Below are 15,807 nucleotides of genomic sequence, written 5' to 3' on the forward strand. Positions count from 1 at the left end.
AGTAAATGAACCAACTTAATTGTACCAGCATACTCCTTCACACAGATGCTAATATTAATGATGTTTTTTTCATTCATTTTATTTTTAATATTTTATTTGTATAGGACAGCTGAAGACATGAAAGGTATAGAGGGGGAATGACAAAGGGCCGCAGGTCAGAGTTGAACCCCTGGCCGCTGCGTCGAGGGTTAAACCTCTACACATGGTACTGTGGTACCATACCAGGTGAGCTAAACAGGCGCCCATTGATGTTTTAATTAACAACTGATTATTATAATATGTTATAAATATGTTAAACAAATCAGTATTTGATTATAGTTGTCCATACAAATTATAACCGACATTATATGTTAAAATGTCATCTCATGATACAACAGGTGCATTAATGGGTGATATACTATGAGAAAGTGTGTGTGTGTGTGTGTGTGTGTGTGTGTGTGTGTGTGTGTGTGTGTGTGTGTGTGTGTGTGTGTGTTGGTTTGCATTCATAGTGGATTTTGTTACCTCGAGTTAGGTACTGGGATTTAAAATGACTATTCAGTCAACAGATTTTAGTTTTGTTGTTTTAATACCTTGATCTTTAATTTTTTTTAATATTACAGAGCATAATGTATTTGGTTCCCATTTATACACGATTGCCCTATTTTAGAGGCAGCAGCCACCACTAGAATTAACGAGCAGAACCAAGGTGGGGTCTTTTTGAAACAAATCTAGTCCTGGCACAGCAGGAAATGCTGTAGGCCTATTTTTAACCACAAACATGCAGTTTTTCAGCTGGGACACATGGGAGGGCTCCAATTAGCTCACAGGAAACCCATAGAGGCAAACACTGAGATAACTAATAATATGTCTTTCCCCACATGCTGACACACTGCACCAGAAGGAGAAAAAAAAAGCAACTCATCATGTCTAGCAAGATCTCATTTTGAACGGATTGGATTCTGATTATAAGATGTAAAAGTAATGGAAATCAACATTTCATATATTTATACTGGCCTTTTAAAAGTAACAATTGCACAGAATAGAAATGTTTTTTGTTGTTGTGCATTTACACTTTTTTTGGAGCTGACATGAATCATTTTGGATACACTGCTACTCTAATTTGGTGAGATACAAAGCTCCTAGTGAATAAAAACATCACTCACATGAGCTTTCATTGATTGTTTTACTCACCCATCATTGTTTGACACTGAATTCCTCATTTATTCATTCACCCTTTCTGTCATTCACAAACTCATCTACTGCCTGACCCGCTGATCATTAACGTATTCCCTCATTCTTATGCACAATTTGTTTTTCATTGTCCTTTATTCATAATTTCTTATTTTCTTTCATACACTCATTTATCAGTTCTTTTATTTATTCATTCAATCAATTAGTTATTCACTTGTTGATTGTTGACTAGTTCATTCTTTCTTACCTTCATTACTCTATACACTGACTCCCGTCATTCATTCATTTATTCATTCACACATTTAGTCATTCATTAACTGATGGGCTAGTTGACTAATTATAACAGATTAATTGATTGATTTACAAACTTTATTTATCAATTCACTCACTCATTTATTCATCGTTCTACCCTCTAAGGCTGAAACACTGGACCCGATCCATTCTCTTGTCTCTGTGTAATTCTGCTGGATTGTGAAGGGAGTTTGGTGAGTATACAGTTTACTCACAGAGGTTAAAATCAAATATCAAACTTCTGGGCTCTTTGAATGGGTTTTAATGTTGTTACATCTTGCCATGATCATAAATACTGCCAGGTCAGACATCTAAAATGATCAATAACAAGAATGGTCTAAAAGAAGAGATTTAAGTGAAGGCATGATATTATCTGCACTGTCGACAAATTGACTTAATTGTCTCAGTCCCAGTTAAAGGAGGCTGTGATTAGGCGGTTCCCACCTTGTGCAGTTACAGGCTGCAACCTTGTTTTATAATCTGAAGTATAGATGATGTCCTGAGATGTAATAAAATCCTTGGCTTCCAGAGACATCTGAATAATATTAAAATCACAGGATTAATGAAAATCATATCATCACTTTTATCTTTTTCTGATTACGGTATCTGTCTGTTGTGATTGTGATTAACTGCGTGATTATTTGTCTGTTGTCTAACATTCAGCCAATACAGCACACTTTACAGTGAAGTTTCTGTCAGTCTAAGTTTGATGCCTAATTTTAGGATCTCTGCCCACACAAAGAGATACTGTGGCTGCAGGAAAAATCAACAATTCAACTTCAACAGTAAAAATTAAATGGAATTTTCCATCAGTGCTGTGGTAGTAACTTAAATCTGCCAACTGTAAAGTCAAACATCTAATGAAGAGGCAGAAAACCATGACTGTATGAAATCAGGAGATGGCTGGGAGGAGAAAGGATTTACTGTTAGTGGCCTGAGAAGTAAAACAAAAATCCTAAAAGAGGACGTTGTGGTTTCTCTGCATAATCCAACAGACGTCAGTGAAAGGCTTCCAAAATAGCTGTGTGGACCTGGCCCAAAGAAAATGAAACTGCAAAGTCCCTTGAACATCAAGACATTTTTTTTACCCTGGGCGGTTTGAGTGAAGCCAAAACTGGTAACAGTTGTCCGCTGGGAGAGTTATTTTTCTTTTTAATAACATGTCATAGCATTTGAAAATAGGAAAACATAACTTCAGAAAAGCTGTCCTAGCTGTTTTGTATTGACATCCTGCCGATACTGTAACTGATCCATGAGAGAAAAACATATAGACTAAATAAAAGCTCAGTAAGTTAAAGCACGACACTGCATCGACACATACATTTAACAAAAGCCTGGGAGCCTACACAGGCTACTGCAGTCTAATTTAGAGGTTATTAATATTACATACTGTATATATATCCTGCCTATCGGCACAGGAAATATAAATTAACTGGAGCTCTCACCTCAAAAGAAGCCATGAAGAACATGCTAATTGGAGAGGATCAGCAGAGAGAGACGAGGAGCAGAAAGACATTACAAATGATCTGAATGAGAGGTGAAGGAGCATAAATAAATTTAAACGGACCTACTGAAGGGAATGAAATCAAAAGAAAAACAGAAGCCAGTGGAATGACGTGTGTTTTGCATAGGAGTCTGTGTGATCAAAGACGGTAACAGTGAGGGGGGGGGGGGGGGGGGGGGTTAGTACACAGGTCTACAAGAGTAGATTCAACCGATATTTGCAGAAGACAGAAGGAGTAGTTATTTGAGCAACGAGGCAGCTAAAGTAAAATTTCAATGGGTACCAAAGATATGCATGTGACATTCACAGACTCAGGGGCTCAATCCCACTCCTCACCATTGTACTGTCCAGATGTGTGGGACATCCCCGTCTCACGTCTCACGCAAGTTACCTTTACCACTTTACAACTAATTTACACTAGGGCTGCAACTCGACTTTTTACTATGGGCTAACCTGTGGAGGATTTTCTTGATTAGTCGCCTAGTTTAGTCAATGAAAAAAAAAATCAGAAAGCAGAGAAGAATGGCCATCGCTTTATCCTCGAGGCTCAAACACAAGGCCAACCGTCTAGACTCCTAAAATAAATTCACTTGCTTGAAATAAACAACTCCAAGGACTAATCAATTATCAAAATATTTGCTGATTATCTTTCAATCAATTCATCTACTTAACTGAAATGTTCTAAATTAACATATCTGCCAAGTTGCAAAATGTTGCTATTGAATATAGCAGTAAAATGTCCACTTACAAAATATTTAATATTTTAATATTGTTTTAATTTTTTAATATTTTTTATATCCGCTTCTAGCAACTACAGCATTAACTAAGCCACAGTTTGACTTTTTGCTTTCTTGCCAAGAGTTGGATGATAAGATTGGGTTACACTTTACCTGAAGGTACTGTATCTACATAAGAGTGTCATGGCAGTGTCATGAACACATGACATTGCCATGACACAGTCATGATACATGAACCTTAACCGTAACTTGTCATGACAAAACCGAATGACACTTACAAAAAGAAGCGTTATGTCATAAATGTTTATGACTTGTTTATAATTTTTATGACACGTTCATGACAGTGTCATGTCATGCTTACGTAGATACCTTCAAGTAATGTGTAACCTAAGATACAAATTTCATGTCTGTACTGTAAATATGAAGCTACAGCCAGCAGCTAGCTAACTTAGCTTAGCATAAAGACTGCAAATGGGGAGGACAACTAGTCTGGCTCTGTCCATAGGTAACAAAATATGCCTACCAACACCTCCAAAGCTAGGCCTATGTCTTCTTTGTTTTATTCCATACAAAAACTTTATTGTAAAAACAATTTGTAGTTTTACCGGGCGATATATGCCCAAACTATTTCTTGGCTGGGACCAGTTAACTGGTAGCTGCTTGTAGCTTCATGTTTACTGTACAGACGTTAGAGTGGTTTCGATCTTCTCATCTGACTCTCAGCAACAAAGCCAATATTTCTCAAAATGTTTTTGTGGTTATGCTTAGGCACTCACAGCCCTATGCTAAGGTAAGGGAAAGATGTGGGGCTCTGATTAATGCAGAATTAGTCTACAGCGTCTTGAAGCATGAGAAAAAAGGGTTAACTTTAATATTTACCGGACACCACAATCTTTTTTACTTTACCAAAGTGCTTGGGAGTCAAAATTGCGCTTTATGCTCCAAACATGCACCCCAACATCATCTCTACAATTCCTCTATGGTCAAATTTAGCGCTTTCTTCGCTTGAATAAATAATAAAATAAAATTCTACATAATCCAGCAATTAAGTTTCCTATCATGTAATTGGGAAAAGAAATTAGCAAATTAGCAGTATACAAACATAAATACTTGTTGACAGAGTTGAATAACAGATTTGGAGACAAAATAATATAGATGAAGTGTGTAAGATTTGGTTGGTAGATATTTCCGTTGCAATGATTCACCCGTTGGCCAGCTGCTGCTTTCAATTAATTTCTGTAAAATGCTCTTCCTTCCCCTCGGCTCTCTATTTCTGTTTATAGTGACATTGCCCTGTAGAGAGAGGCGACAGAGACAATGCACAACACCCACTAGGATGTTCCATTTATAAAGCTACTTTCACCATGGCTAACCAGTAAATAATTACCTTATGTGTTAAGCAAATTTGAGGGGCAACACATCTAATGCAACATTATGAAATCTGTGAGAAACAGCAAAAGCACTGAAAATATCTCCACATACACATTACACATGACTACAAAACCAACGCAAATATAGTCACAATGCTGTGCTCTCATGTCAAAATACAAGTTTCAGGCAAACCAATAACTGCTGAGTGAATTATCTACAGTAAGCCATCCAGACATCCATCCATTTATTATCTAAACCCAAACCAAGCTATGAGATGATGGTGCTGAACACTGAGCCACTGTGCCGTCCCACCTACATAATGACAACTACATTGTGTGCATTAACAGACAAAGGCGATGTATTGTAGACGTGACAAAAGTGAGGAGTTACTGACAGGAATGAGTTCTTTCCCCGAAGGTGATCAAGGCACCAGCTCTCGTTGAACAGGTGCTTAGCAGGCTTTCTTAAAATAAAAATAGAAGAGCATAACAGATACACGAGCAGAAACCAAAACTCTTTGTATTTATAGTTTCTTGATTTTCTCCAGAAGGGAACTTAAGCCAAGCGCCTTGTAGCCACAGTGCTCTGCACATTAACAACCAACATTTCACTTACTTCTCAAACTGGTCCGTGGGAATTGTTTGAACAAAATATGAAGTAAAGGATTTTAAGCTGAGGGACGTTTTTCTGCACCACTCTAAGTGATAAGTAAGTATTAGGTACAAAGACTAATCATAGACACACATGAAGATACCTGCCATTCTTTATCCTCTTTTTTTCACAAACGTCATTTTGCTCTTTCAGTAATAAACAGGTACACAGTGATTATTATTGTTTGTAGCAATCTGCACTCATCCGTCTCACGGACAGCCTCGTCCTTTCACTGCAACTCTTATCCGGGTCTCCTTACATGCATATAAATTAGCACTACGGCATTATGGTAGTAACACAGTAACACTGTGTAGTGACACAGTAACTTTTTTGCACACAATTACAAATCAAACCGTTTGCATGGCTCGAGATGAAGTGTGTGTGGGGGATCTCGGGTCTTTGCAGACCATGAAACTGACTCATCTTCATGTTAGCGAGTCAAACCCCGGAATGCTGATTGGTTGCATACAGCATTTGCACACACAAATGCACATAACTGCACACATGCACACACAGTGAGATAGACCCCAGGCTCTTTAGAGCGAGCATTAGTCACTCCACATAAAAGCATGTAGTCACTCCAAAGCAGGAGAGCAGAGAGAACGAGTGGGAGACGAGGTCTGTAGAGGTCTGGTCATGGCAGCCATTTTCCAGCATGTACAATCGTTGCTCGGGCAGGACAAAAGCCGAGAAAGCTTAAAGGTTGGAGAGCCAGGCTCAAGTTTACATAAAAGTGATCGATACAAGAGGAGCAACCCCCTGATCCAGGTTCATTTGGGATTTGTGTTTTCCACGTCCACGTCGGCCTAGATTGACCATGGGGTGAAACTCTAGGTCATGTGACTGTAATAGATGTTGACTGCTCACGTGGCACTTACATAACTGGATATTACCTATCAGCATTTAACATTAAGAGATGTCAGGCTGTCCAGAACTAGTGGAACGGATACTCCACTTGTACGTAGCAATGAATAATGCAGATTTGATCCAAATCTTGAAGGTGTCTCTAGTTCAATAGCACCACAAGTGAGTAACCATGCGTCTGTAATGTCTGTTAGATAATAGTGATATACTACTGACTGACAGTGCTATCAAACAGTGTAAGATGTAATCATTGAAACATTTTGTCAAGCTGCTGCTATCTGACAGACCAAGAAGAAATGCAATAAAACCAAACAGGCTTTTGGAGAAAAAGATAGAAGCAGAAGAGGGATTGTTACTAAGGTTCTAGTGCAGCATAATATAATAGGTGATGAATAATCAATGTAGGCTACTGTTCAGTGCATTGATATATCTGTCCAACTGTGGACACAGGTTTTAGAGGAAAGGTTTATAAGTTGAAGCAAACTGAGTACAAATATTTCTTAATGTACAGTTTAGGTAAGAGCACTTTACTTTTGCTTTAGTCTTACATTGCCAGACCTCCACAGGTCTGCAGAGTAAGGTCTGGCTACACCCCACATACATTGAAGGATGGGAGAAAAAACCCGCTAGGGGTTGTTTGCATTTCTTTAAACCAATTACAATTGTCTTGGGCGGTGCTAAGTTCCAGGACGCAGCAACAGTGGCTCATCAAAATTGTCTCGGGAAGGAACCCCGCAGAAGAAAACACCACATACAATATAAATTAATAAAAGTTAACTGTTCACACAATACAGTAAGGTGAGCTAGTAACGTTAAGGCTGCAAGAGATATACGTATGCTCTAGCTCAATATAGCAGGCCTACATTAATAATGTAATTTGACTCATCATTAGTCAGAGCCTCTCCAAAGCCTTCTCCTGTTATTTGGGTTACATTATTCAGCAGTGTATGTCCAGAGAGGAGATGTGTTGATTGGTGAAAGCCTCACAGTTGTTACAAACCTACAAGTTCAGTTTATGCGTAATAACTGTGGACTGCAATTAAAATTGAAATGTGCATTCCCCAAAAAAAAAGCTAAAAAAAGCTAACCCAAATGTGTCATATCACATCTAGACTGATGTAATGACGTAGACAATGACAGCACGTTAATGTGACATAACCCCACCATCCCCATGTCATAATGTTTGGTTTGTCTGACATGAGTCCTTGGTGCACAGGAAAAGGAGACTTTGTCTGTTGTCTAATCATGAGGATATTTTTAGACAAATAGTTTTAAGGGAACACGGTCGGCATTTAACTGCAGGTCTGAGCGCCACTGATCCAAAAGGAGGTTATGAAAACAAAGATTAGAATCAAATGAATCAATAATGGATCGATCCTTTTGAGAGGCAAACACATTGCGCTGACTGTTGTTTGACAAAGGCAAACACCTTCAGCCAAAATAAGAAAGTGATTGTCATAAGACATGAAGTTGCATATGTTAGGTTATTTTACACTACAAAGCAAATTCAACTCGTAAGACAAGCTTATGAGACTCTTATGTAGCATGAGTGACATAAGCAAAAAGTGGATATAACCACATTGTTTCAAAGAGAGTTTGTCAGAATCAGAATCAGAAATACTTTATTGATCCCCGAAGGGAAACTCTTTGTTGCAGTTGCACAAATATTACAAATAGAGTTGAAATACAAATAAAGAAATAAAGAAATATAAGGAATTGGATATGTACGGTATTTACATAAAGGAATGTTATTATACATTATTTACATAATTAACATAATTAAGGAATTGCAATGGTGAAAAGTAAAATAATAATAATAATAATAATGATAATAATTGTAGTAGTTGAGAATTGCACACACGTCAGGCCAGTGTTATTGCACAAAAGAGATAATACAGATAATATTGTCCAGTTTCAACCTCTCTGAGTGTCTGTGTGTCAGATACTCAGAGGGAGGAGTTATAAAGTTTGATGGCCACAGGCAGGAATGACTTCCTGTGGCGCTCTGTGGTGCATTTTGGGAGAATGAGTCTATCACTGTGTATGTACAATTTCATACCTAAACCCACTATTTGCCCTCCAGGTAGTGCTTTGCAGTGCAACAACTAACATGCTTCAACCATTTCCGAATAAGATGTATGTAATATATGTAGATCAAACAAACATGAGCAGCACATAATGGCCTTCTATAGCGGAATTTAGTGGACGATTACAGCTGCATTTGTGCAATTTGTGACACATTCAGTGTTTGTTTGTCATTTGTTCGAGTCTCACAGCTAGGGACTTGTTTTTGCATCAAGACTTCGTCCAGTGATATACAGATCATATTTAATGAAAAAAAAACATCAACTTACGACAGTTTGGTCCACTTATTATACTATATAATGTTATATTGCTGTACGATACTGTGTTGTACAAAATATTTTATTATTCTATACTATATTACTATACTCACTTTATAGTAGGCAATACCTCAAATCCTTCAATATATCATAATGTATCATATTATACTATATTATCTCAATATGTTACATTGACTCTTGCACTATTTTCCATTATATTTATACAGACAAATACTAAGTATCACTACTTAGTCATATCATATACAGTATTAGCCTGGTGTACTCTATTGACTCCCACCACTGTCACTTCACCTTGCCATTTTTTCTCCAAATACTCTATTTTACTCTAAATTTAGTTTATGTATGCCTTATTATTTATTTTATTACTTTCTATATTTTTCTGTATTTATTCCTGTTTCTCTTCAACTTCTGCAACAACCACATTTCTGAAGATAAGACTAGACGATTTCCTTGGCAGATATTGACTTGGGACTATATTGGGAGGAAGTAGGCTACAGCCGAAGCACTGCTACTTGTGCACAGAGATATCACGCAGCACCTGAAAACCCCTGATTTCTGTCAACATAGAGGCGGGAATATTAGCTGGCTATTTTTCATACAGAAGACAGTGAATGGCGATGATTTGTTTTTGTTGTTAGGTCATTTTTACTCACAACATGCTAACCGGCAACATAGGATTCCATTCACTATGCTAAGCTAAGCTGCCAGACTAAGACACTGCATGCACTGAGACAAAGATGCGTTTGTCCACCTATATAAATATTAAGGAGACAGTGAATAACCCTATTTCAACAAACGGTGGCGTATTCCTTTAATGTTAAGTTATCATTACAAAGACATCGACAGGTTGTACTGTCTTGGTTAATGTCAAGTTGTCATGACAAAGACATCTCGGACAATGCTAACTTTGCATTAAAAGTGTCACAATTTCCAGTCTTTTCTTTACACTTAAAGACAAGAGTCATGGACAATAATGACTTCGTTTTCATGCTTTCATCAAATGTTTATTTTTGTTCTTGACTAGATTAAATGATAAAATTCTTGCTATTTTGTGGGAGTTAATACAGACACTAATAGTATACCTGGTATGCATCCTTACATTTTTAAACAGCTTATCTTGTCCAGGTAACTATGGTTAATAGGTAATCATATTTAAGCCTTTAGAGAGCTAAATGTTGACATTACAGTTGACAACAGATGACTTCTGAAGTGCAAGTTTATCCTCAAATGATTCTGTACTGGTGTGTGTGTGTGTGTGTGTGTGTGTGTGTGTGTGTGTGTGTGTGTGTGTGTGTGTGTTTCTTGATTCCCACAGTGTGATCAGCATCTGCAGCCCCTCACAGGTTTACAGGACCAGCTGGTCCTCTGCTCACCAGTTCATCTTCACAGGGAGCAGGAAAGAAAACTTTTTTATGGTTGAGCAGCCGCTCCATTTAATCAAATCTCAAGCTTGTTCATAAAAAGCTGCAGCGCTGTGGGGTTTTAGGTAGCACTCTGGAAAATGAGAAAAAAAGCCTAAACTTGATATGACAAATCTTTGAAATGCTTACCTTTCCCAATGCCATAACAAATCTGTAATCCTCTGTTGCCCCAGATTGTCTGTGTGTGACGGCAAACTTAATCAACATTTTGACCACACATACCTCTGTGTACTGCAGGTAACCTGACAGAGCAGTACACCTCATCGTATTATAAATATTGATCTATCTTTTATTTTCTATTTGCCATAGTTTGGAACCTATAAAACCAAATGAGCATTTCTATTTCAAATGTGCAATTATGGCTGTTTTTTTTTTTAAATATCTGTAAAGCAGCTGATTTTTTAGTGGGTGGAGAAACCCAACACGGAGGCACATGTGTAATTAGCAATACAATCTACACGTCTAGAATGAAGTAAGATAATAAAGCCTGGGATGCTGTCAGATAAAGGGGATACAGTGGAGGGTGCCAAGAATCAGGTTGCGTTTCTTCAATAGAGGGACCTTATGTCACTGCCACATGGAAACAAACCACAAGCTGGTTTAAACTTACACTGGGGCTGTAATCCCAAGTGTGCTTTATTAACCACTCTAGTCAGACTGGGCTGTAAACATCTCGTTTATGTGGAAAATTGGAGGTGAAAAACAGTCTTTGTCAAGTGTACATGATGGCCTGAATTGATTAACCCTCCTATTGTCTTCGGGTCAAATTTGACCTCTTTTCAAAAAGTTTCTATATCAGAAAATTGAGTTTCTTTCCAACACATTTTCCAAAAAAGTAACGTGGATAATTGCCTACAACGTTCCTCACAAGTTAAATAAATAATCAGTTCACTACTTTCTTTGAATTTGAGTGTTTTTTGTCAATTTTATAGCATTTGGAAAAAAAAGTAATTGATGAAAGAACTTGTGTGTGACAAATGTAAAAAATAAAAATGTTAAAAAAATACAAAATGAAGAAAAAAGTGACAAAAACAAACATGCCAAACAAAGTGACAGAAATGGTCGAAAAAGACAACTGAAACATTGATAAAAGGTTTTTCATTGGCTACATAGCCCATACTGTATGTACTGTAGTTCAAAATGATAATGGTGGCATATTTAACATTAAAGTTATGAGTAATTTTGGAAGCTAACCCTATCCAGCTAAATATTAACAGGAGTGTGTCTTATGTTCCCAGGGACCTATGTTTCCCAGCTTAATATCCTAATATGACACATTAAGGAGACCTTTGAAACAGTTGTATTTTCTTAGCAACTTGTTTCTCTAAGTTCAATGTATGTTTTTCGTTGTCAATATGTTGAAATCACTCAAAGCTTATAGCCTACTCATGTTATACACATCAATACACTATCACAAGTGCGTGTGAGACAGTGTTCTTGACTTTTGACATTTATATCTCCACTGTGGTTGAACAGATTTTTACCATTTGCACTGCCTTTGAACTGTCCATCTTTGTTGTTTTGCAATTTAAACTGCGAAGATATCCCTTACCAATTTCAGACAATGTTAGTTTATATGAAGAAACACACATGCCCTTAAGCCAAGGCTGACTTTTAATTTTGTTTTAAAAGGGTCTCAACACTGTAAACTTACTTTTTAATGTAAGCTGCAACCCCACACACTAATGTAGTTAGTTATACGCTCATTGGCTTTGGAGTCAGCAGTTTTGCGGTGCACAGCAAACCGGAATGGGGCACAGCCTTGAATGCTGTATCCAGGTCTTGGAATAGATCCATGCTTGTGCCCTTTTTCTCTCTATATTTACTTACATTTTTTTTTTTACATATTAGCTACCACTTTAGAAATCATGCATATTTGGCTATTCACAGTTTCTGTTTGCAGTGTATCAATGGCTGTACAAATGGCTGTTTGACTGGATTACTTTGATACGGAAGAAAAGTTAAAAACCTGATAAATCTCAGGCATATTAGGTTACTACTGCAGGTAGTGAACTAGTTAGCTGCACATGCTAACAATTGCAGCCTAGTCTGATTGACATAATTTAGACTGTAGGTATAAGCCTTCCATTGGCTGCCTATTTCAGATGGGCTTCTCCTCCCCATTGACTATCTCCGCTATCTATTTTGCTCGGGCACCTTCACTGCCTCCTGGGCTTAACGCGGCCAAAGACTATTGTGATTAGTTTAAAGAGTTTTCTCCAATACACCAGAATCATGGGCACGGCCGGACCTTTCTGCAGTGCTTGAGAGGCCTGAATATGGAAGACTAATTGCAGCCTAATTTAGAACATATAAACACAATTTTTGTTTTTGTGGTTTTGATCTTGGAAAGGCTATAGACACCATTAACTCTTTCAAACCAAAGCATGAAAAACACTGTACATGTCTAGTTATGGTTAGTAAGCTATGATTGGATCATCTCTATTTCGGTGGAGGGTCACGCCTGTCATGTTGACCATGCTGACCAATAGATTTGGACAGCATTTCAGCAATAATCAGAGTCTAACTGCCTTCTTGAGTTGAAATTGATGAATGAATCCCGTCCTCTTTGGACCAGTTGTTAATGATTTTACAAGAAGGTAACTTGAGCCGGCTCATTTCTAAAATACTAAATCTCACACGACAACATGACAACAGCTGTATTTGTGTATTGTGTGTATTGTGTGTGTTGTTTGTGTTGGCAGCGCAGCTAGCTGACAGCCCATTATCAGGCCTGATTAATGTACTGGCAAGACAGATGAATGCTAAGACGTTCCAGCCTCATGAAATTCCACTGTTTTTTGCTGTTTTCTTTTCATGTTACTTTGGTTACTTCCAAAGAAAATATTTTATCAGGGAGGTATTACGGCTCATCTATGAATAGATTATTTACAATAATTACTTAAAACAGTACATGTCAGATTCTTTTCTCAAATAAGCAGCCATTATTATGTTGTTTCAGTCTATGCAATTTAGCTTGATTAATGATTTTTCCGTATAATCATTACATTTATGAAAATATTTACCAGCTGGATCAGTGGAAAAACTGTGAGAGCAAGAAGAACTTCCCTGCTCAAATTCTTAACATTTAACCCTTTGTTTTTGCAGGCAATAATGTTTAAATCTCCAACACACCCTTAGTGGTTGTACTTATTTTGGCTGATTAGACCTGTGTGTGGGCATGGACACACTGTTTAATTGACATGCCCCTCTCTCTCCTGTACAGGATCACGTTACACCTTGATAATACTATGAAGTTTACGTGATATTACTGTACACAGAAGACGCACAACAGCCAACGTTGTGAATGCCACTGTGCATTTACATGTAAAAACAATCAAACAAACATGGAAAGCTAATAATGTAAAGGACAAATGCAGTTACAAATCTCATTCATAGCAGCAATAGTGTTGTTTGTTTGGCCACTCAGTGGTGGTACTTGATACTTTTTTATTCTCCTACATTTATCTGAAAACTATAGTAACTAGTTAATTTGCCGATATTTTTTTTCCCCACAAAACATATGATCGACTTCTAAAATACGATGTATTGTTAGATAGTTAAACCAACCAACAGTGTATAGCCTACAGTAGTTCAAATTAGCTCCACTTCAACCAGCTGTGATAATAAAACCCTGCTTATGTGTAAATGCATCAGTTATAATATTCCTAAAACATGATACATAGGATAATAAATCACTTTCAAAGGAGCTACTTTTCAATTCCAATTCCTGTAAATGGTTTCCCACTCTTCCAGTGATCAACCAGTGGTGATGGTGATATTGTAAGAAAAGTAGACATGCAACAGCAAAGGCACTGAAGAAGACTGCAGGCTTGCAAACATTGCAGGTTTTAATAATAATAACTATAAAAATACTTCAGTTAGAGTACAGTGTCTTTAAGAACGTATAATTCACATTGAGAAGTAAAACCACAACGTACTATTATCACAGTAACGACCTGCCACTATATTTCACCTTCACTTCTCACCTCTGGGAACAGAACAGTACTTTTCATCACCTCCGATACTACATAAGTAATCAGTGACACTGCTGCATTGGTTTCCTGTCCTACTAATACTTAACTATACTCAACATTAAAACACTTTACTTTAACAAATGTCTGTCTAGTTGTCAAAAACTAAAGCAATCATATTTAGCCTTCCAAGCCCGGTCACCAGCCTAACCAGTGAGCTTGGGCTCCTCTCTGCAAACTTGCATAATTAAGTTAAAAATCTTCAGACTGATCTCATGAAATGAAGTATGTATGACGTTCCAATTCTTATGCCATTATTGGTATGTCATCAAGACGCATTCTCGCTTTTTCGTGTGTTTATCAACGCCATTTGGCCTCCATTGACTTACGTTACCTTGCGATAGTGTGTGAATTTACGTCGTAGCGAGTAGTATGAAAGGGCGAACATCTGTATAGGGAAGTTGGGTGGTGGATCAGTAAAACACAGGACTTTCACCCAGGACACCAGGGGTCATGTCCCGCGTGTCACGTTTCCTAAACTTTACCGTTTTTTTGTTTTTTTTTAAATAAAGCCAACCCCGTTCTTCTTTTTCTAAACCTAACCGGTTGTTCTTTTCTAAACCCAACCTGCGTGTCACGTTTCCCACGCGGATAGCTCAAAATGCGCACAGCTAAAACGTCACTTGCCTTAAGAAAGTTGGCGTGTATGTTAACGCAAAGTCATGATGTCATGTTGAAATCTTGGTGTCTTCATGGACACTTGAACTTAATTTTAACAAACAAGTCAGTTGTGTTGTGAAGGGAAGCTTTTAACAGCTTAGAATTTTAGCCAAAGTAAAGCTCTTTTTACCCCAACAGGACCTGGACAGAGTTATCAGTGCTTTTATCACATCTCAACTTGATTACTGTAATTAACTGTATTTTGGGATCAGGGCTGCCAACTTTTCCCAAAACCTTGGAGTGAGATTTGGGGGGGCCAACCCATATTTTGCCGCATACAAAACAATTTCATTGGGTCTTTATCCTTCAGGGTTTAAATTGCGATTTGTTATATGTCTGGGGGGATGGGGCTCTCCCTAGGGGGGTCTGGGGGTATGCCCCCCCAGGAAAAAAAATTGAAAAATAAACCATTAAATGGCACTTTCTGGAGAGTTTTTTTGCAAAAAAAAATGGAGAAATCAAGTCTTATATGATATGTGCAAAACTGTAGGGTTAAGAGCCTTTGCATTGTTGTAGTATCAACAGGTTTTAGAGCATATAGCATTTACATTATTTACATTATTAACTTCTATGATATAAGAACTGACCCAGACAATGTGCCAAACATAATGAGCCACATGAAGAGACAGTAGCATATGTCAGCAACAGCTGAGAAGATTTGGGTCTGTGGGGGAACAGGTCCAGGGGTCCCTGGTGTAGGGACCAGGGACCCAAAGTTAAATTAATGTTGAGGGATCA

At 37.7% G+C, this 15,807-nt stretch overlaps 1 protein-coding gene across 1 annotated transcript in view; it reads right to left on the reverse strand.

The window, feature by feature from the left end:
* kcna4 (potassium voltage-gated channel, shaker-related subfamily, member 4) overlaps positions 1 to 15,807 on the reverse strand; it is a 72,180-nt gene that overhangs the window by 40,778 nt on the left and 15,595 nt on the right. The gene's annotated exons all lie outside the window — the stretch shown is intronic.

Source organism: Etheostoma spectabile, chromosome 1 (genome assembly GCF_008692095.1).
Source record: "Etheostoma spectabile isolate EspeVRDwgs_2016 chromosome 1, UIUC_Espe_1.0, whole genome shotgun sequence".
Lineage (NCBI taxonomy): Eukaryota > Metazoa > Chordata > Actinopteri > Perciformes > Percidae > Etheostoma > Etheostoma spectabile.